We start from the raw sequence: 24803 nt of genomic DNA, 5'->3' as shown, positions 1-24803 counted from the left end.
TACCAGAAAACTACTAGAGCTAATCAATGAATTTGGTAAAGTGGCAGGATACAAAATTAATGCACAGAAATCTCTGGCATTCCTATATACTAATGATGAAAAATCTGAAAGTGAAATCAAGAAAACACTCCCATTTACCATTGCAACAAAAAGAATAAAATATCTAGGAATAAACCTACCTAAGGAGACAAAAGATCTGTATGCAGAAAATTATAAGACACTGATGAAAGAAATTAAAGACGATACAAATAGATGGAGAGATATACCATGTTCTTGGATTGGAAGAATCAACATTGTGAAAATGACTCCACTACCGAAAGCAATCTAAGATCCTTTTTTAATGATCTTAGCTATGGCTGATTCTTAGCCATATGAAGTCTAGTAACGAGTTCATAGAAGTCATTCTTCATTTTTGTTACTCTTTGTAATTTCTAGGATTTCTTTTGATTATTAGTTTTCTTTTTTTTTTCTTTTTTTCTTTTTTTTTTTTTTTTGCGTTACGCGGGCCTCTCACTGTTGTGGCCTCTCCCATTGCAGAGCACAGGCTCCGGACGTGCAGGCTCAGCGGCCATGGCTCACGGGCCCAGCCGCTCTGCAGCATGTGGGATCTTCCCGGACCGGGGCACGAACCCGTGTCCCCTGCATCGGCAGGTGGACTCTCAACCACTGCGCCACCAGGGAAGCCCTCTTTTTGTTTTTTTAACATCTTTGTTGGAGTATAATTGCTTTACAATGGTGTATTAGTTTCTGCTTTATAAAAAAGTGATTCAGCTTTACATATACATATATCCCCATATCTCTTCCCTCTTGTGTCTCCCTCCCACCTTCCCTATCCCACCCCTCTATGTGGTCACAAAGTACCATCTCTGCTTAGATTATCCATCTGTGCTTGCACGTTGTTTACTTTTTTATTTAGAACCCTGTACATACTAATCATGGTTATTTTAAACACTATATCTGATAATTCCAACATCTTTATCATAGCTGATTTTGGTTTTGATGATGGCTTTGTATTTTCAGACTGTTTTTTTTCTTGTGTTTTGCCATGATTTGCTTTTCTTGAAGCTGGACATGTTAGGAACCGAGATAAATTGTCCATTAATGTGAAGTTTATGTTAGTCTGTCTAGGAGTAGCTATAGGTGTCAGAGGCTTCAAATTCCTCCAATGTCCTTGTTTTTCTCTCCCATATTGACGTTGTGCTTTCCTAAGAACTTCTCCTTGGAGAATCTGTGTCCTGCACTTCTTTATGCTGCAATCACTATTACTGAACTAGAGCCCTCACTGATGTAGTATAAAGTGTATGGGGTGCAGGCAATGTGTTCTATAATGTCCTGATTTGGACATGTAACCTTCACAAATATTTTCACTGGCTATATAGGTATAAACCCTGTTGTCTATGTTGATTTCCCTTCCTCCCTTCTTTCCTTCCTTCCTTCTTTTCTTTCTTCCTTCCTTTCTTCCTTCTTTTCTTTCTTTCTTTATTCCTTCCTTCCTCCCTCCCTCCCTCTCTCTTTCTCTCTCTCTCTTTTTCTTTCTTTCTTTCTTTTTTTTCTTTCTTTCTTTCTTTCTCTTTCTTTCTCTTTCTTTTTCTTTCTTTCTTTCCTTCTTTCTTTCTTTCTCTTTTCTTTTCCTAGACTGCAGAGGACTTTCCTTCCCTCTGCAGTGATAATGTTTCAGATTTCTACTCTGGCAAAGTCCTCTTCCCTGGGGAGTACACATTAGCTAAGAAGAAGGCTTGGGAGGTGTATTTCACAATAGTTAACTCTTTCTCTCTCCTACCAGAGCCACAAGAGGATCTTTCTTGTAACTTTACTTTCTGAGCCTACTGAGGTTCCTGAAGGGGGAGTTTATGAAAATGTGGGGCTTTTAAAGATTGAGGCTCCCAGGCATTTGCTACTCTCCTCTTCCACACTCAACCTCCAGAAATTCATTCAGATTATAATTTAAGTGTTTCTACCAGTTTATGGTTCCATACATTTCTGTTCCACACTAGCTGTTCTCTGCCGTGATTCTCTGGATGTGCTCTTTTCTCCAGATTTCTGTGTGGTCATTTGCCCTATAGCCTCAGTTCTTTGACGGGCCCAAGAAAAACTTTGGTTTTTAATTGGCCCAGCCTTGTCATAAGAACAGGGATGATGACTTCTAAGCTCTTTACATGCCACAGTTGAAACCAGAAGCCCTTAACTTTCTTTTGACCCTTATTTGTATCATCAGTAAAATTGGAAATGATTTGTCCAAAGTATAGAGCTGAATGAGAAAAATAGAAAGAAATTTGACAGGTACATGTTTTAAAAACATATTTCAATTTGATACTTGTAAAACTGTTTTGGAAGATGTGATTTAGCTCTTTGGCCAAACGGTCTTTATAGAATGAGACATACATACTCACAACAGCAATGACTTCCAAACTCAGTCCTTCCTCTTACATCTCCTTTCCCTCATACCTCCTAAAGAGAGCAATCTGGAAGGGGCTGGCATTATTAGATTCAAAATCCCCACTGGAGTTATAGAGAGTAAAGCTATTTTGAAAAATTGAAACAGTCACATGGAAACATTCCAGAGAATAAAATGAGTGAAGGTTCTATAGGATGGAGGAAAAATGAAAAAGAGTGCCAGTAGTAATGAAAGATTTGCTAGATGGGACAAATCAGAAATAATTAAAGTATTCTCCAATCCTCTGTCTGTAGCCTTCCTGACTGTCATTACCCTCTTCTCAGAAGTCTTGATTTACATGGTTCTCGTAGTAGTTCTGTTTTCTCGACAAATCCAGGTAAACTTAGTATGATATCTATTACAATGCAGTTGGAAATATGATGGTATGGAAAACAGAAGAATTATTTTTATACCCTTTCTACCTTTAAGATAATGAGCTCAAAGCTTTTATTACTATAATAATAAAATATTATTTTATTTGGTGAATAATTAAAGGCAAACTATACAGTACTAAGAAAATATTAGTTTCAACAATGGCTGAGGATCAGATATCATAATGTAACATTGTGTGGTTATTTATTTTTTACGTACATTTAAAGTTCCTGATAAGGACATACTCAATGATAGAAACACATGTATATGCACACACACATACTTATGTAGTAACATTCTATCCCCTGTACATGGCACAAAAAATATTTGCTTTTAATAGTGGTTATGTTGAAATAATCATCCTAAAAAGTGCTAATTACAATTCAATTCACTTCTTATAAATTAGAAGTAATGACAATACATTGAAATCATGCAAACTGAAACAGCCAGAATTACTTTAGCTCTTAAAAATGGACATTCCATAGTACTGGTGCTAATTTGTTGAATATGTCATTGGATGTCCTTCCTTTTTATCTAGAAAATGATCCGGTACTTCCATAAGTTTATAAGCTAGCATTGCTATGCTCTATGTACAGAATCCTATTTTTTCCTCCATGTTTTCTATTATCCTGAGCCTTGTGTTCCTTTATTCATGGAATACTGAGGGATGTGATGCTTCATTTATGTTCATTTCCACCTTGATAGACTGAGGTCTCCTGCCAATCATTTCATGACATTCTTTCAAAATTAACATGAGCAATTTAGTAACAATATGAATAAAGAGCGTTCAACTGCAAAGGATAAAAACAAAGGTAAAGAGTGAAGATGTTAACTGTGGGCACTAATGCTGCATAAACTTTATAATTTGCCCAGTAATGAGTATTACACTTGGCATAAAAGAAGCAAATAGTAGGGATATGAGCAGTTATTTCTGAAATTTTAGGGTAGGTTTTTAAGATAAAAAGGTAGAGTTAAATGGGAGATACACCATGGAAACATTGAACTTATGACATGCTACCCCAAAAGTCAGCATTTTCAACACTCTCATATCATAATCATAAGATTTGCTAGAGCTCCATGTGAATAACATAAAAGTGTAGAAAAATACTGGTCCCAAGATGAAGGAATATGACATACTGTAACTTTTATTGTTATATAATCAAGATTGAGTCATTAAGACATCATATAATAAATAAATATAATAACTTTTATATCCCAGAATTTCCAAAACTCGTTAGATGAATGCTTGTATGTTTTTCCCTTTATAAAATCTATTAACATAGAAGACACCATTATTTAAAATGCTAGAGTATGGTAAACCAAAGTTCCCTTATATCTGTTATCCCAAAAGCTAGTTTAGTTTAAAATAAATTAGTGTTGTATTATTTCCTATGCTAAAACTTAGGAAAAGAATCTTTCTCTTTTAATACCTGATCAAAAATGGAATCAAGAAAATAGGATAGATGAAATGCATAACAGCTATTAGGAAAAATATAATTTCTCCACTGAGTTGGAATAATACTTAAAATAATAAGCTAGTCAAGGCATTTGTGTATGTATGTGTTTACATGTGCGCATGTGTACATGTGCATATGAAATTATTTTAGTCATATGCTTTTCTGCTCTTTAGAAAGAAAATCTAAGTTCATTAAGATGTGTATTTCCTTATTCCTCCTTTTTATTTTCAAAAATTTACCTATGCTTTAAAGGATCTCCATTTTTTAAACAAATACAATGTACAAAAACACTTAGAAAGTTTTAAAATTAATGCTAAAATTTTCCCCAATATTAATATTTTTACCCTAAATGTAGTAATCAGCACATTTGCAAGCCATTTATTTCTGAAATTAACATTTAAGGCAGTTAGCTCTGTTTCAAGTGAGTGAAGAACATATGGATCTTTATTTAAAATTGGATTCTAATCTTTCTGTTGAGACAGTCATTAAATACTGGCAATAGGAATTTCACCATGGCCTTGAAAATGGCTTGCCCACAGACTGCCACCTTCATCATTCCTTACAACTTGGACTTTTGTTGGCAATATTCCCTCCTGTATGCTGAAGCATATAGAAACACCAGAATGAGACAACTAATACTTACCCTTTTACAGAAAAATCTATTTAAATGCTTATGTATTGAAAACAGGTGACTCAGTTTCCAGTCGCTCTGGAAAAAGTGAATGTAAGGGTTATCCTTTCACTTAGCTTGTGAATTTTCTTTTTTATTTAAATCTGTGACATTATAGCTTATATTAATGTAAGTCTAAAAGTTAGACTGGAATAATATTCACAACTGGAAGAATAAAACATGAATTTCTTCCAAAGAGGATGTAGGTTTTGTGGGGTCTGAATCTTGTTTGGAGAGTCCTCTCTTAAGAAAAGAGTACAAAATATTTTACCTTTGCAAATTTTTCAAATTGTGTGTTGTGTGAACACTTCTAAGACAACTTTAGGGCTTTGAAATGAGTCATGTGTGTAAAGGGACTTGGTCTTTAAGATTTATTATCTTCATAGTAGGTCCACTTCTGATTTCTTTATACTAAATGGGGCCTGTATAGTAAAAACATAGTATATAGGGGGTCGTATTAGAACATGAGATGGAGATTCTTGTTCAAGTGATTAATTGAGGAAGGAAGGATGAAAAATACACAGGATAGGTCAGGAGACTAACAAGCAAGAATGTGGTCTTGGCCAGAGAACTGCTTCAGCCTGATCCCACAGGAAACACATAGAACTGGTCCCATCTCAAACCTTTGTTCTCTGTGTAAGTCAGTCACTGGCTGTGGGCTGCTGGAGGGGAAAAGCCAGATCTCCTCCTGTTTCTTGTAGACAATTCACCAGAAAACGGGCAGCTCTGGGCTGTTTCCAGACGACACTCATGGCAACTAGGGGATGAGTCTGGGAAGGTACAAACACCCACTACAAGCTACATATGTATTTTTAAAATATTTCTAAGCATGCTTCAATACTAATTGAACTCCTTCCATGATGTAATAATAATTATTATTGAAATACTATTAAAAACTGATTGTTCTAGAAAGCAGAAGGGGTGTGTCGTTATTTATGCCAACATTCACTTAACTTGCACAAAGCTGTGCAGGTTGGGTATTCCAGGAAGTCATTCAAATCCCAAATATTGAAAATAGGTTATTTGTTTTAACATTTTCCCCAAAGATGGAATACAGTAACTTGAGGCAACAGCATCTTCTTCCAATTGGACCAAAGATGCTACCTGGTCTTGCAGTGACCCTGCCCACTAATATTTATAGATTGTCTCTTAGGCTATTGGATATAATTATTCCCTGATAACCAGCAAGGTTATAGAGATCATGTTGGGGTTCTCAGAAAGGAATTCATCACAGGCTAAACATTCTTCCCTTTTAAGGTAAAATGATGTGACTTTAACCCTATACTTCTTTAAAGTCTATCAGCACGTGGTATTAATGTTGAATTACTATGTAATCAATTACCACAAACTTAGCATCTTAAAAGAACTATCATTTATTATCTTGCAGGTTCTTGGGCCAGAGGTATTGGCTGGGCTCAGCTGGATGTACTTCTCAAGGTCACACAAGGCTGTAGTCAAGAGGGCAGACGGTTTGGGAACTTATTTGGAGCTTAAAGTCCTCTTCTAACCACATTCAGTTGGCAAAATTCAGTCCTGTATTAGGACAGAGACTTTCACCTCTTAGAAGATTCCCTTCTCCTTAGACAGTTCAAATGTGGTTATTTGTTTCTTCTTTCTTACAGAACAGTAGGACACTATCTTACTCCTTACTCTCTTCTAAAGACATCATCTCCTATTGTGTGAGACCCACCCAAAATAACCTCTCTTTAGAGGCACTCCAAGTCACCTTTGTAGTAACCGAATCACAGGAGTCACTGTCCATCATAGTTACATGTGATGCTCACATTCACATGCAAGGGATTCTACAGAGAGTATATAAAAAGGGACAGGGATCTTGGGGCTCATCTTAGAATTCTGTCCACCAGAAACACCTAGTAAGTTTAGAGACCTTGAAGATTACGTTTATGATATAAGTGAGAGGATGTGAGGCTATGGTCTTCTGAAGGTATCAACAATAGATAGGAAAGAGCACCCACAAACAAGCTGGTCAGCTCCAGTGTTGTTCCTTTTACATTCTAATGTGGAAAAGGGTGTGTTTCAAAGACTTTTAAATCAAAGTAAAGAAAGTGGAGTAGAGAAGAGGCCAAAATTTAGACTTGGGGTATTAATTATGGGTGGCAAAGTTCTTCCTTCAGGAATTGAGTTGGGATTTTTCCTTTGACCTACAGTCTAAAACTTTAAACAAACTTTCATAAGTAGCCATGTCCTAAGAGTGTCAAAATATTTAATTGGAACAAAAGCTGATTTTTCATGACTCTCTTTTATTTTAATGATTTGTGGGGTTTTTTTAATTGAAATATAGTTGACTTACAATATTAAGCTGTTTTCAGGTATACTACATAAAGATCTGACATTTGCATACATTGTGAAATGATTACCACTATAAGTCTAGTAACTATCTGTCCCCAAAACACAGATTTTTAACTATTTTTTAAGTAAGTTAAAATATCTGAATTATATTTAATAAAGGTATATCATTCATTATCGTCAAGTATCTTAAGTAGACAGAAAAAGTATATATTGATATATATGATGATCTTTTGTGTTGACTTTATGATTTAATGCACTAAAAACATTGACATTTTATTGTTGGTGTCCTTACATTAGAAATGGCTGCCTAGACAGGTTACTCTGAAACCATAATTCAAAAAGGGTCATGTACCACAATGTTCGTGGCAGCTCTATTTACAATAGCCAGGACATGGAAGCAACCTAAGTGTCCATCAACAGATGAATGGATAAAGAAGATCTGGCACATATATACAATGGAATATTACTCAGCCATAAAAATAAATGAAATTGAGTTATTTGTAGTGAGTTGGATGGACCTAGAGTCTGTCGTACAGAATGAAGTAAGTCAGAAAGAGAAAAACAAATATCGTATGCTAACACATATACATGGAATCTAAAAAAAAAGGGTTCTGAAGAACCTGGGGGCAAGATGGGAATAAAGACACAGACCTACCTGAGAATGGACTTGAGGACATGGGGAGGGGGAAGGGTAAGCTGGGACAAAGTGAGAGAGTGGCATGGACATATATACACTACCAAATGTAAAATAGATAGCTAGTGGGAAGCAGTCGCATAGCACAGGGAGATCAGCTTGGTGCTTTGTGACCACGTAGAGGGGTGGGATATGGAGGGAGGGAGGGAGGGAGATGCAAGAGGGAAGAGATATGGGGATATATGTATATTTATAACTGATTCACTTTGTTATAACGCAGAAACTAACACACCATTGTAAAGCAATTATATTCCAATAAAAATGTTAAGAAAAAAAGTCAAAAACAATTTGTTTAAAATTATTACAAGAAATAATTTTAAAATAATTACATTATTATCATTTTAAATATATTTAACATTATATATTAAATATTATTATAATGTTATAAAATATTAGTATACTATAATAAATAATGTTAAAAATGTACATATAAAAATTGCTTGCCGGACCAGCATTTGAATTTCATTCTGCAACAGTTGCTGCCATAAAAAATTGAACAACTTCTGACTAATGAGAGCAAATAAGTACTATTAGAATGATTTAATAATGTGATACATTGAATAATTTAAACATAAAATATTTTCATCTTTAAATTTCTAGATAAACTATACATATTTTGTTCTATTCAATTGCTACATTAGCTGGCATGTTTCAATACAGTTTTGGTAATTCATGATTCATACTACTTGCATACAGGAAAATTTTTGAGGTAGGTTTCAATGTCTTATAATTGGAATCTGAAATACAAGCTGTTATAGCTTATGTTCTGTCAACACCATTTTGTATTGTTTTTAGGAATCTTTGTAATTGGTTAACAACAAGTTTTTTACTAGTCCAATATGTATTTCCTTACAATATTTTTATTGTTTTCCCCAGATAAACACGTATATGACTGACCCAGGGATTGCACAACTTTTGCTGAAGTAATGCAATTTTATCATACTTCAAATGATACACATTTTAGTAACACCTATAATTTATTGGCTGTCTGCTGTGTGTCAAATGTTTATCATATAAACACTCTAATCTTAGAAAAACTTATCAATATTGCCACTCTTATTTTAGAAATGAGGAAATTGTATATCAAAAAGTTAAATAATTTGATCTATTCACACAATTAGTAAGAAACATAACCTGGGACTCAGCCCTCTTCAATAAAAAGCAATAAAATGGTCTCAAGAAGTACTTCGAGGGCTTCCCTGTTGGCGCAGTGGTTGAGAGTCCACCTGCCGATGCAGGGGACACGGGTTCGTGCTCTGGTCTGGGAAGACCCCACATGCCGCGGAGCGGCTGGGCCCGTGAGCCATGGCCGCTGAGCCTGCGCGTCCGGAGCCTCTGCTCCGCAACGGGAGAGACCACAACAGTGAGAGCCCGCCCCCCCAAAAAAAAGAAAAAAAAGAAGTACTTCAATAAAGACATGGAAATTTTCCATGGATGTATTTAATAACTATTAAAATGTTGTTTCTGAAAGAATGTATTAAAATATTCTCTACATAATCTAAAATATACGTTGTATGTTGCTACACATTAATTGCAATACTAATCAAATTGTATGTGATGTATGCATTCAACATTTATTCAACAAAAATCATAGTTTGTCCACTAGGTCCAGATACTGTTGTAAGATTTGGACATATAGTTGAAAATAGAGAGAGAGGCTTAGAGGTATAAGTAGATACAGAATTAGAGATACAAGTAGATATAAAGACAGGATATGGATATATCTATAGATACATATGTATATGTTTTATTTCTAAACTGCACTCGTGAACTTACTCTTCAATCTTCTTCCTCTTACTGGCTTTTCATTATTAATAAGTGGAATGATTTGACTGAATATATCAGAGTCATTTTTGATTAATTTTTCCCCCTTCCACCTCATAGTCAGTCAGCAAAACTTCCTGGAAATAAGGTTCTTTCAAAATATTGTCAGAATTTATCCCCTTTTAACCATCCAGCTGTTCTTACCCAAGTCAATGTAGCCATTATTCGTCATTTGGCGAATTGAAATAACTTTGTCTTCTTGTTTCAACTCCTCCACCCCTAACCTCAGTTCACCTCTACACACCTACACAGCAGCCAGAATAATCCTATAGAAAAGACATCAGATCTGTCAGCTCAAAATGCTCTATCTCTCCCACCACTCCACCACTCATCTAGTTTAACCATCACAGCCTCTTTATATCTTTCCTCTGACATGCTAAGCAATGCTTTTTCATCAAGGCTTTTGGGCCTACAGGTCCTTTATCTGGAGCACTTTTCCCCAGATGTCCATATCTAATGAATATCTTTATCTTTTTCAAATCTTTGATCAAATTCACCTTCCCAATTAGACCAATGCAATCCAAGATATTTGAATTTGAAATCACACTCCCCCCAGTGAGCCCTTTTTATTATCCTATTCCATTTCACCATAACACTTACTGTGATCTAGCTTAGCATATAGTTCTATAATTTTGAGTTTGTCACATTTCACTCTAGAATGTAAGATACATGAGGGCAGGGGATGTTGGCTTTTTTTAATTCAATGCAATTGTTACAGCACTTTGAAGAATAACCTTTCCTAGTTTAGTTATAAAAAAATACTTGATTGAATTATTGATCAAATAAACATATATGGAAAACTATAATTATAATGATATAGTATATTGATATATTCATGAATAAATGTCTATTAAATTTTTATTTTCTAAATTGGTTAAATAAATATTGAATGTATGGAAATTGATTTAAAAAGTAAAGCTTCCAGTAGGTCATTTAAATACATGACTCATTGAGTTTTTTGTAATATCAAATGATGTAATACTAAATAAGATGGAGGAAAACAACATTAACTCTCTGGCAAAATTTGTATTTAGGTTTTTTTTCATGTTAGAATAGTAATTAATTTCCATAAAGTCTGAACATTTATTTATTAAACTCTAAACACATACATACACTTTAATCCAAATTAGTACTGATAAACACATCTTCCTTTTAAAGTCATCCAAACAATTTAAAATCTTTGAATATAGAAAGCGAATTACACATCTGCAGACTTTTTCTGTCTAAAATCACTTTCTAAGTTAGGAAGTAATTGAAGTAATGAAATCATTCTATCTTTATAATGTGTTTACATTTATTTTACCTTTAAGCATAGCATAACACTTTGCGAACAATGTTAATGAATGAAGCCTTTGAATCTGTATACTACATGTCAGGGGAAAATGAATGTATACCCTGAGGCTGTCTGAAATAATAAATGCCCCTTATTTACAAATTATGCTGTCTCAAGAAATGTTGAACAGTATTCCAGAATTGCATGTCACAGTGGCCAGCCTTTCAATTATCAAGTCTCATTTTTGCAAAATCATAATGCAAAGGAAATATTTGCACCTGTCTGACCTGGCATGCGGTGACAGTTGACGAACCCATTTCCACTGCAAGGTGGTTAATGTCTTTGTAAGACCAAAATGTGACAAGAGCCCACTCGCATATACCAGGTAGGGCTAAAGTAGGCTGATGGATGATAGGCAGAGGAAAGCAGCTCTTTTGAAGTCTCTTTCATATATATATATATATATATATATATATATATATATGAAAGGGAAATATTAAGATTACATTCAATTATTTATAATTGAATATCTCAGATAAAAAGACAATTCACATTATACAAATTATACTTGTGCATTTTCAAACATTGCAAAATCTCAGAGTGATATGAATGAAAGTAAAAAACAAGATTTAATTTGTGTATGAAATAAGCCTCCTTCCATAGGTTGAAGCAACATTAATAAACATCATCCACAAACAATGCTTTGTGAATTTTGCAAATACTCAAAAATAAATTTCTGAAAACATAATTTGTTTTTGTTTTGATATTAAGTATTGTGTAAGTATCTGACACAATTTGTATTATTTCTGGAGTTACATTGTTAAAATAAAATATACATAATGAAAGAAATCTTAAGAGGTCAATTTGAGCCTATGTTAAAATACAACAGATGAGATTGGTTACACAACAATGTGACTCTACCTAACATTAATGTACACATAAAAATGATTAAGATGGTAAATTTTATGTTTTATTTTTTACCATAATTAAAATTTTTGTAAAAAAGGAAAAAAAAGAAAGAGAAAGACAAAGAAGAAGAAAGGCACAGGTACATAACTAGGAGGAGGCAATGTGACCACAGAGGTTTAGACATGGAGACAGGAAAGCCAGGTAAAGTCTAGAGTCACCAGAAGCTGGAAGAGGTAGGAAGGATCCTCACCTAGAGCCTTCCGGAGTGTGGGGTTGCTGACACCTTGAGTTTGGACTTCTGGCTTCTAGAGCTATGATAAAATAAATTCATCTGGTTTTAAGCTACCCAGTATGTAACAATTTATTGTGGCAGCTATAGGAATTAACACACCCTTCAAAACCAACTCTGCTTGGATTAAACAGGGAAAGGTAGTAATGAAAAAAGTGTAGTGTAGCTCAAAGAATAACTGGATGGCTGGAGAACCAGTTTGGAAAACAAGCATTTGTCAAGAGAGGCTGAGAAGACAGGTCCACAAATCTAATCACTCCACAGGTATCATCCATAAAGGGGGTGATCCAGCCGGCATCACACAGCAGGCAGAATTGGACACTGGACACAGCCCATCGTATAGTGTCAACTTCAGCCCTCAGAAAATGTTGCAGCAGTGGCTGCCCACCTAATGCAAATATACAAGGTGGGGATTTCCTCAAAGGTAATATCAAAAAAATGAAGTATCTGTTTATAACCAGAACATTGTCTTTTACAAAAGAAAGTAAATTAATCATCTTTTCACATTATAATAAATCATACCTAGGTAATAATTTATTACTATTAAGTCTCTAAGAGAGATTAATCCAATAATTATTATAATTAATGTCAGTTTGTACCCTTCTTAGACCCCAAAATGAAACTACTCCAATTTGAATAGTGAAAATCTAGTTATGACTACTTTCTATGTTGTCAAACATCATTTATTATAAAAGGGAAAAATGAAATTAAAAATAATGCCCTATGCTGAATTCATTTATGTGGCAATCTGTAGAGACGACTGAGAAAGTGAGTGATTTGAATCATATTTCAAATTAAATTACCTTCCTGCTAATTGTAGTTTAAGCTTGTATTAGTGTTGCTGGGAAAGAAAAAGCAATGGAATCAAGACATGGTTAAGGTTGGACACTTTTCAATATGTCAAAAGCATATTGAGAGTGGACATCCTTCTCTTGTTCCTGATCTTAGTGGAAATGATTTCAGTTTTCACCATTGAGTATGATGCTGGCTGTGGGTTTGTCATATATGGCCTTTATAATGTTGGGGTATTTTAACTCTACGTGCATTTTCTGGAGAGTTTTTATCATAAATCAGTGTTGAATTTTGTCAAAAGCTTTTTCTGCATCTAATGAGATAATTATATGGTTTTTATTACTTAATTTGTTAATATGGTATATCACATAGATTGATTTGCATATATTGAAGAATCCTTGCATCCCTGGGATAAATCCCACTTGAACATGGTGTATGATCCTTTTATTATGTTGTTGGATTCTGTTTGCTAGTATTTTGTTGAGGATTTTTGCATCTATATTCATCAGTGATATTGGTCTATAATCTTTTTTTGTGATATCTTCTTCTGGTTTTGGTATCAGGGTGATGGTGGCTTCATAGAATGAATTTGGGAGTGTTCCTCCTTCTGCAATTCTTTGGAAGAGTTTGAGAAGGATAGATGTTAGCTCTTCTCTAAAGCTTTGATAGAATTCGCCTGTGAAGCCATCTGTCCTAGACTTTTGTTTGCTGGAAGATTTTTAATTACAGGTTCAATTTCATTACTTGTGACAGGTCTGTTTATATTTTCAAATTCTTCCTGGTGCAGTGTTGGAAAATTGTACCTTTCCAAGAATGTGTCCATGTCTTCATGGTTGTCCATTTTATTAGCATATAGCCATTTGTAGTAGTCTCTTATAATCCTTTGTATTTCTGCAGTGTCAGTTGTGATTTCTCCTTTTTCATTTCCATTTTTATTGATTTGCATCCTCTCCCTTTTTTTTTCTAGATGAGTCTGGCTAAGGGTTTATCAATTTTGTTTATCTTCTTAAAGAACCAGCTTTTAGTTTTATTGATCTTTACTATTGTTTTCTTCATTTCTAATTCATTGATTTCTGCTCTGATCTTTATGATTTCTTTCCTTCCACTGTCTTTGGGTTTTCTTTGTTCTTCATTCTCTAATTTGCTTTAGGTGTAGGGCTAGATTGTTTATTTGAGATTTTTCTTGTTTCTTGAGGTGAGATTGAGTTGCTATAAACTTCCCTCTTAGAACTGCTTTAGCTGAATCCCACAGTTTTTCATTTGTCATGTTTTTGTTGTCATTTGTTTCTATGTATTTTTTAATTTCCTCTTTGATTTCTTCAGTGATATCTTGGTTATTTAGTAGCACACTGTTTAGCTTCCATGTGTTTGTGCTTTTTTACAGTTTCTTTCCTCTAATTGATTTCCAATCTCATGGTGTTTTGGTCAGAAAAGATGCTTGATACGATTTCAATTTTCTTAAATTTTCCGAGGCTTGATTTGTGACCCAAGAGGTGAGTTATCCTGGAGAATGTTCCGTGTTCACTTGAGAAGAAAGTGTATTCTGCCACTTTCAGGTGAAAGGTTCTATAAATATCAATTAAATCTATCTGGTCTATTGTGTCATTTAAAGCTTGTGTTTCCTTATTTATTTTCTGTTTGGATGATCTGTCCACTGGTATAAGTGGGGTGTGAAAGTCCCCTACTAGTACTGTGTTACTGTTGAACTCTCCTTTCATGGTTGTTAGCATTTGCCTTATGTATTGAGGTCCTCCTATGTTGGGTGCATATATATTTATAATTGTTATATCTTCTTGAATTGATCCCTTGATCATTATGTAGTGGCCTTCATTATCCCTGTAACAGTCTTTATTTTAAAGTCTATTTTATCTGATACAAGTATTGCTACTCCAGCTTCCTTTTGATTTCCATTTGCATGGAATATCTTTTTCCAACCCCTCACTTTCAGTCTGTAGGTGTCCCCAGGTCTGAAGTGGGTCTCTTGTAGACAGCATATATATGGGCCTTGTTTTTGTATCCATTCAGCCAGTCTGTGTCTTGTGGCATTTAATCCATTTACATTCAGGATTTTTATCAATATGAATGCTCCTATTACCATTTTCTTAATTATTTTGGGTTTGTTTTTGTGGGTCATTTACTTCACCTGTGTTTCTCACCTAGAGAAGTTTCTTTAGCATTTTTTGCAAAGCTGGTTTGGTTGCACTGAATTCTCTTAGCTTTTGCTTGTCTGGAAAGCTTTTGATTTCTCCAACAAATCTGAATGAGATCCTTGCTGAGTAGAGTAATTTTGGATGTAGGATGTTCTCTTTCATCACTTTAAGTATATTCTGCCACTCCCTTCTGGCTTGCAGAGTTTCTGCTGAAAAATCAGCTGATAACCTTATGGGGGTTCCTTTGTATGTTTTTCCCTTGCTGCTTTTAATATTTTTTCTTTGAATTTAATTTTTACTAGTTTGATTAATATGTGTCTTGGTGTGTTTCTCCTAGGTTTTATCCTGTATGGGACTCTATGCACTTCCTGGAATTGGGTGACTATTTCCTTTCCCATTTTAGGGAAGTTTTCCACTATAATCTCTTCAAATATTTTCTCAAACCCTTTCTTTTCCTCTACTTCTTCTGGGACCCCTATAATTCGAATGTTGGTCATTTAGTGTTGCTCCAGATGTCTCTGAGATTGTCTTCAATTCTTTTCATAGATTGTCTTCAATTCTTTTCATTCTTTTCTCTTTATTCTGCTCCTCTGCAGTTTTTTCCACCGTTTTGTCTTCCAGCTCACTTATTCGTTCTTCTGCTTCAGTTATTCTGTTATTGATTCATTCTAGTGTATTTTTCATTTCAGTTATTGTGTTGTTCATATTTGTTTGTTTGTTCTTTAGTTCTTCTATATCTTTGTTAATTATTTCTCGTATTTTCTCAATTCTTGCCTGCATTCTATTTCAGAGATTCTGGATCATCTTTATTATCATTACTCTGAATTCTTTTTCAGGTAGATTGCCTATTTCTTCTTCATTTATATGGTCTTGTAGGTTTTTACCTTGCTCCTTCATCTGTGGCAAAATTTTTGCTGTCTCTTTTTTTTTTTTTTTTGATGGGTGTGATTGTGTTCCTCTCTTACTGGTTGTTTGGGCTGAGTCTTCCGACATTGGAGTTTGTATGTTTTGGGTAGAACTGAGTCATGGTGCCAACATGAGGACCTCTGGGAGACCTCACTCTGCTGGGGTCTGAGGTTCTCTGTTATTCCAGTGGTTTTGACTCGGAACTCCCATTGATGTCTTCTCTTGCCATTCTCATTCAACGTAGTTTTGGAAGTCCTAGCCACTGCAACCAGAGAAGAAAAAGAAATAAAAAGAACAAAAGTTGGAAAAGAAGTAAAACTGTCACTGTTTGCAGATGACATGATACTATACATAGAAAATCTTAAAGATGCCACCAGAAAACTACAAGAACTAATCAACAAATTTGGTAAGGTTGCTGGATACAAAATTAATGTCCAGAAATCTCTGGCATTTCTATACATTAACAACAAAATATCAGAAAGAGAAATTAAGGAAGCAACAATTTATCATCGCAAAAAAAAAACAATAAAATACCTAGGAATAAACCTACATAGGTAGGTGAAAATCTTGTACTCAGAAAACTCTAAAACACTGATGAAATAAATTAAAGATGACATAAACAAATGGAGAAATATAACATGTTCTTGGATTGGAAGGATCAACATTGTGGAAATGACTATATTACACAAAGGAATCTACAGATTCAATGCAATTCCTATCAAACTACCAGTGGCATTTTTCACAGAATTAGAACAAAAAAATTTACAATTTGTATGGAAACACAAAAGACCCTGAATAGCCAAAACAATCTTGAGAAAGAAAAATGGAGCTGAAGGAATCAGGCTCCCTGACTTCAAACTATACTACAAAGCTACAGTAATCAAGACAGTATGATACTGGCACAAAAACAGAAATATAGATCAGTGGTACAGGAACAGAAAGCGCAGAGATAAACCCACACACATATGGTCACCTAATTTACAACAAAGGAGACAAGAATATACAATGGAGAAAAGACATCCTCTTCAATAAGTGATGCTGGGAAAACTGGACAGCTACATGTAAAAGAATGAAATTAGAACACTACCTAACACCATATACAAAATTAAACTCCAAATGGATTAAAGACCTAAATGTAAGACTGGACAGTATAAAACACTTAGAGGAAAATATAGGAAAAACACTTCTTGACATAAACCACAGCAACATCTTTTTTGACCCACATCCTAGAGTAATGAAAATAAAAACAAAAATAAACAAATGAGACCTAATTAAACTTAAAAGCTTTTGCACAGCAAAGGAAGCCATAAACAAGATAAAAAGACAGCTCTCAGAATGGGAGAAAATATTTTCAAATGAAACAACAGACTAAGGATTAATCTCCAAAATATACAAACAGCTCATAGAGCTCAATATCAGAAAAAAATAAACAACTCAGTTATAAGGTGGGTAAAAGACCTAAATAGACATTTCACCACAGAAGACATACAGATGACCAAGAGGCACATGAAAAGATGCTCAACATCACTAAGTATTAGAGAAATGTAAATCAAAACTGCAATGAGGTATCACCTCACACCAGTCAGCATGGCAATTATCAAAAATCTAGAAACAATAAATATGCTAGAAAGGATGTGGTGAAAAGGGAACCTTCCTGCACTGCTGGTGGGAATGTAAGTTGATATAACCACTGTGGAGAACAGTATGGAGGTTCCTTAAAAAACTAAAAATAGAACTACCATATGACCCAGCAATACCACTACTGGGCATATACCCTGAGAAAACCATAATTCAAAAATAGACATGTACCACAATGTTCATTGCAGCACTATTTACAATAGCCAGGACATGGAAGCAGTCTAAATGTCCATCAACAGATGAATGGATAAAGAAGATGTGGTACATATATACAATGGAATATTACTCAGCCATAAAAAGAAATGAAATTGAGTTATTTGTAGTGAGGTGGATGGACATATAGTCTGTCATACTGAGTGAAGTAAGTCAGAAAGAGAAAAACAAATACTATATGCTAATATATATATATATATATATATATATATATATATATATATATATGGAATCTAAAAAAAAAATGGTACTGACGAACCTAGTGGCAGGGCAGGAATAAACACGTAGACATAGAGAATGGACTTTAGGACATGGGGAGGGGAAAGGGTAAGCTGGGACGAAATGAGAGAGTCGGGCATGGACATATATACACTACCAAATGTAAAATAGCTAGTGGGAAGTAGCTGCATAGCACAGGGAGATCAGCTAGAGCTTTGTGACCACCTAGAGGGGTGGGATAGGGAGGGTGGGAGGGAGGCTCAAGAGGGTGGGGATATGGGGATATATGTATGCATATGGCTGATTCACTTTGTTGTAATACAGAAACTAACACAGTATTGTGAAGCAACTATACTCCAATAAAGATGTATAAAAAAAAGTTTGGATTTGGCTATCAGGCATAAAAATGAACCTTAATATCAGGTAATATATTAATTAAGGTAGAATGATTCTGAATTCTATATTTTCTCCTTTCTGTTACTGCAGAATAGTGATTTGAAAGAATGGGCAGAAAAAAAAATCAGGTGATCAGTTATTGTAAGAGAAGAAGGAATTTTGAATGTGTGATAAAGTCAGAAGCTGGGAACATATTCAGATTCTAGAAACAAAAGAGAAGAGGAAATTTAGATGCAGATGTCTCTTCTTCTGACTATTGTCCCAGCCTAACCCTCTGATCACTCCATGTAGTTTTTCTAAAATACATATTTTCAGTTGTTTTAATAAAAGTGAACTTATTCAAGGCAAAAATATATTAGTACAGCTTTATTATCATCATATGCAGAACTCTTGCAAATGCTGGACAACAGTAAATTCAGCAAAATACCTTAATAAGTTTATAATCAACACATTAAATCAGTAGCCTAATGTGGATAAATGATGGCAAGAAAATTTATCTTCTGAAGAAAGTAAGAGCAATATTAGGGTTAAGCCTGATGGACGCATAGCACAGGAAAAGTGAATGAAGAAGATGGTCTAAGTCCAGGGCTTAACAGAGGCAAGGGCTTGCAGAAGCAAAGAAAGCCAGTTCTGAGAATAATGTATAACATTTAGTTTTAGGTTGTTGATTGTATTATGATATACCCTGAATACTCTGTTACTCCAAAAGTTCAATAAAAATTGAGGCTTATTAACTGGAAGGGAGGATGTTCTTGTCCAATAATTTACATTTCTACCCGTGAAAGAGAGAGAGGGCACAGTTCAATAAGTGTTCTTTTCATAAATACGTAGTGTGTTCATAAAACAGGTTGCGGGGACAGGGGCAATAGAAACATTGCACAGTGTAGAGAAAAGTGGCATAAAAAGATTCCAAATTCAATGAGGCCAGTCATGTAGCAGAACTCAATGTCATTGGAATTTATAATAACAATAATGAGCATAGTTCTTCTGAGGGTCCTTTTGAATGATAAATTATTGGAAATTGAATTATTATATTTGGACATTAAAAGGAATGATCCACTAAAACAGATTTCTTCTGGCACCAAAAACTTGGGTTACATAAATGCACAGATATATAATGCCATATTTGTCCATATATGTTACTAGAATGACATATCTACAACACTCACTTCCTTAGTAAAAAGAACTTTAGGGCTTCCCTGGTGGCGCAGTGGTTGAGAGTCCGCCTGCTGATGCAGGGGACACGGGTTCATGCCCTGGTCCGGGAAGATCCCACATGCCGTGGAGCAGCTGGGCCCGTAAGCCGTGGCCGCTGAGCCTGCGCATCCAGAGCCTGTGCTCCACAACGGGAGAGGCCACAACAGTGAGAGGCCCGTGTACCGCAAAAAAAAAAAAAAAAAAAAAAAAAAGAACTTTAAAAAAGAATTCGTATATGAGGTTTTTAATACAAAGAGATGGTCTTAGAAAAGACTAGGAATGATTAATTGTTGGTCCTCTGAAACCTTGTGACGTAAGGTATGGTCTGTAGAGCAGCATCACTGTCATCAACTGGGAGCTTGTAAAAAATGTAGAATCTCCAGCCCTGACCCCATACCACTGAATCATTATCAGAAATTTGTCAAGATACACAGAGGACTCAAATTCACATTGAAGTTTCAAAAGAACCACTTATTTCAGTTGCCAGTGGTTGTTGTAACAAACCACTGCTATGTTTAATGGCTTAATCTAAGATAAATTACATTATTTCTTATGGAGGTTTTTTGTTGTTGTTTTGGATTTTTTTTTTTCTTTTTTGAGTTGATTGGTTCTACTTCCAGACTCCTTTGGTGTCTTTTGTGCAGTTGCAGTCAGATTATGGCTTATGCTGGAACATGCGAGACAGCCTTATTGATGAGTCTGTACCTTAGTGGGAACAGCTAGAAGTCTGCCCTGACTCTCTATCTCCCTTTGTGGTCCCTCCCTCTGGTATATTTGGCTTCTTTCTAAAATAGTTAGATCCCAAGAACATTCAAAAGGAAAAATCTCCAATGTACAAGCGCTAAAATGCTAACCAAGCTTCCACTTATCCCATGTTTGTTTATTTTCCATTGTTCAAGGCCAGTCACAAGACCAAGGTCAGCGTCCATATGGGGGGCAGAAATTTGAGGCTTTGAATTCCAGTGTCATGGTTTAAAAAGAATCACTAAATTACTGTCCCCCACCACTGCTCTCAAGTATCTCAATTCATTAGTTCCCATGTTTGTTTATGATGCCAGCTGAAATAGCAATGGCATAAGCCATTTACAGACACTCCTTGTGTCAAGTCTGGAGTACCAAATGAAAGAAATGTCTGTACTGACCCTTAAATGACCAAGAGAGATTTTGAGAGCTGGCCCTCCCTTCTTATGCAACCTAGAAACTTACCTCCAAACAAACAAACAAACAAAAAGAAAACATAAACAATAAAAATAAATGGAGTCACTGGGGCCAGTAAACATTAAGTCACTACTTCACCAAATTAGTGAGTTAGGCTTCTTGACTTCACTCTGCTGATCACTGCTAGACCATAAACTACTACATAGAAGTACCTAGAAGAGGAAGATGTATTGGCTAAGATATTAACTTTTAGTTAATACATGGTATTCTTAGAACTAAAATGCACATATCAATTTTCTAAATGGCAGATGGTTGATCATTTTGCATTTGGCAATAAAAATAATGGGGACATGCAAGTCCCCCTTTTCTCAAGGCAAGGAAACATTATTCAGACTCATGGAGGGCCATATATAAATACACTCAAGAAATTCTAAAATGTTTTGTCCTTTTAATGAGTAAATAAATCTGAGTTTGACTGGAAGAATTAAACTGATCCAAAACAAACACAGCTAGCTGCGATAAAAGTTAATTATGCATTCAGGATACTCATTTGGCCTGCAAATGTAAAATAGATAAGATAAACAGAGGTCTCCACAATTATTGATCGCAATGTCTAATAAGAAAAGGGAAATAATATGGCATTCTTTAACAGAATTTGATTTCCACATAAGGAAGTCATTAAATTGAGTTGCCTCTGAGGCCAAGGAGGGGGAACATGAAATCACTGTGTGACCCTCACACTTAAAATCAGCAATATTTTTACATCAATATCTATAAGTCATTTGCTAAGCCTGTCTGAGCACTGGTTTCAGCTAATATAAAGTCACAGCTATAATGTACTTTTGGAAAGTTTAATATTTTGTAATCAGAATTGAGGGCACTAATGGGTCAGTGGTGAGAAACCTAGCTGTTGACATATTCATTGTTCCATGACCAGAGATAACATTAAAATTTGTATGCATGGAATAAGAACAGATTCATCCATCTTTGTAGTCATAAACTATAGTTGCCAAACAACACTACTTCACAGAAATACCTCTGTGAGACTGGCCTGGTTTGCATTCTTCTGAAGACCTGATTATATGGTTGTATCCCCAAACAGTTGCATTCCTAAAATAAGAAATCAAATACACTAACATTACACTTTCTCAAACAATAGATCTTTCAGTTCTCTCAGAAGGTGAAATACAATGCACAGTATTCAGTGACAGAGTACAAGAATAGAACCTGTAAAGATGCAAATGTCATACAGAAAGTTGGTAGCAAATGCTCATATATTGAGATAAAAGGACACAGATCTTTAGCTCTGAAATGAAGGGAAGACCTTCAATGTGAAAAACATTGACTTTTGCTATTTTATATATGAGGAGTAGGTGTGATTTTAACAATGCTTTGAGGACTCTGAGGAGCAGGGATACTGAAATTGATGGGCTATATATCTCTGCAAGACTGTTCTGAAAAGTTTAAACATTTGTTTGCCTGCTGTAATTGATCTCTGTGAAATTTATGAAAGAAAAACTAGAAAAGCTAAACTGATGTATATGATATATAAAAAGTAAAGGGAACAAAGTATTTTTTAAAAATTGCAACAGAGAAATTACCAGCCAGGTGGCTTCACTGGTGAATTATGCCAAGTGTTTAAAGATGAATTAACATCAATATTTTAAAAGCTCTTCTGAAAAATCAAAATGCAGACAGTATTTTTAAACTCATACAATGAGGCCAGTATTACCTGGATACCAAACCAGATGAACACATCACAAGGAAAGAAAACTACAGACCAATATCTCATTAATGTAGACATCAGAATCCTCAGTAAAATACTAGTAACCCCTATCTATTTACATATAAAAGGAGTTATACATGTAATGACAGTACTACTCAAAGTGACTTACAGGTTCAACAAGATCCCTATGAAAATGTCAATTGCCCTTTTTGGATAAGTTGACAATCTGATTCTAAACTTCATAGGAATTTCAAAGGATCAAAAGGCAAAGCAATGTGGATAAGGAAGAGTAAAAAAATAATAAAAAAGAAGGGCAGAGTTGGTGTACTCACATTTTCCTATATCTATAAATTTACTATAAAACTACAGGAATAAAGACACTGTGATACTGAAATAAGGACAGACACATAGATTAATGGGGGTTCTGATATAACCCCTTACTTGATGGTCAATTGATTTTTTTTTAACATCTTTATTGGGGTATAATTGTTTTACAATGATGTGTTAGTTTCTGCTTTATAACAAAGTGAATCAGTTATACATATACATATGTTCCCATATCTCTTCCCTCTTGCGTTTCCCTCCCTCCCACCCTCCCCATCCCACCCCTCCAGGTGGTCACAAAACACCAAGCCGATAACCCTGTGCCATGCGGCTGCATCCCACTAGCTATCTACCTTACGTTTGTTAGTGTGTATATGTCCATGACTCTCTCTCGCCCTGTCACAGCTCACCCTTCCCCCTCCCCATATCCTCAAGTCCGTTCTCCAGTAGGCCTGTGTCTTTATTCCTGTCTTACCCCTAGGTTCTTCATGACATTTTTTTTCTTCTTAAATTCTATATATATGTGTTAGCATATGGTATTTGTCTTTTTCTTTCTGACTTACTTCACTCTGTATGACAGACTCTAGGTCTATCCACCTCATTACAAATACCTCAATTTTGTTTCTTTTTATGGCTGAGTAATATTCCATTGTATATAGGTGCCACATCTTCTTTATCCATTCATCCGATTATGGACACTTAGGTTGTTTCCATCTCCGGGCTATTGTAAATAGAGCTGCAATGAACATTTTGGTACATGACTCTTTTTGAATTTTGGTTTTCTAAGGGTATATGCTCAGTAGTGGGATTGCTGGGTCATATGGTAGTTTTATTTGTAGTTTTTTAAGGAACCTCCATACTGTTCTCCATAGTGGCTGAACCAATTCACATTCCCACCAGCAGTGCAAGAGTGTTCCCTTTTCTCCACACCCTCTCCAGCATTTATTGTTTCTAGATTTTTTGGTGATGGCCATTCTTACTGGTGTGAGATGATATCTCATTGTAGTTCTGATTTGCATTTCTCTAATGATTAATGATGTTGAGCATTCTTTCATGTGTTTGTTGGCAGTCTGTATATCTTCTTTGGAGAAATGTCTATTTAGGTGTTCTGCCCATTTTTGGATTGGGTTGTTTGTTTTTTTGTTATTGAGCTGCATGAGCTGCTTGTAAATTTTGGAGATTAATCCTTTGTCAGTTGCTTCATTTGCAAATATTTTCTCCCATTCTGAGGGCTGTCTTTGGTCTTGTTTATGGTTTCCTTTGCTGTGCAAAAGCTTTGAAGTTTCATTAGGTCCCATTTGTTTATTTTTGGTTTTATTTCCATTACTCTAGGAGGTGGGTCAGAAAGGATCTTGCTGTGATTTATGTCATAGAGTGTTCTGCCTATGTTTTCCTCTAAGAGTTTGATAGTTTCTAGCCTTACATTTAGGTATTTAATCCATTTTGAGCTTATTTTTGTGTATGGTGTTAGGGAGTGATCTAATCTCATACTTTTACAGGTATCTGTCCATTTTTCCCAGCACCACTTATTGAAGAGGCTGTCCTTTCTCCATTGTACATTACTGCCACCTTTATCAAAGATAAGGTGTCCATATGTGTATAGGTTTATCTCTGGGCTTTCTATCCTGTTCCATTGATCTATATTTCTGTTTTTGTGCCAGTACCATACTGTCTTGATTACTGTAGCTTTGTAGTATAGTCTGAAGTCAGGGAGCCTGATTCCTCCAGCTCCTTTTTTCGTTCTCAAGATTGCTTTGACTATTCGGGGTCTTTTGTGTTTCCATACAAATTGCAAAATTTTTTGTTCTAGTTCTGTGAAAAATGCCAGTGGTAGTTTGATAGGGATTGCATT

Source organism: Lagenorhynchus albirostris, chromosome 3 (genome assembly GCF_949774975.1).
Source record: "Lagenorhynchus albirostris chromosome 3, mLagAlb1.1, whole genome shotgun sequence".
Taxonomy (NCBI): domain Eukaryota; kingdom Metazoa; phylum Chordata; class Mammalia; order Artiodactyla; family Delphinidae; genus Lagenorhynchus; species Lagenorhynchus albirostris.
Note: the sequence above shows the minus strand (reverse complement) of the source record.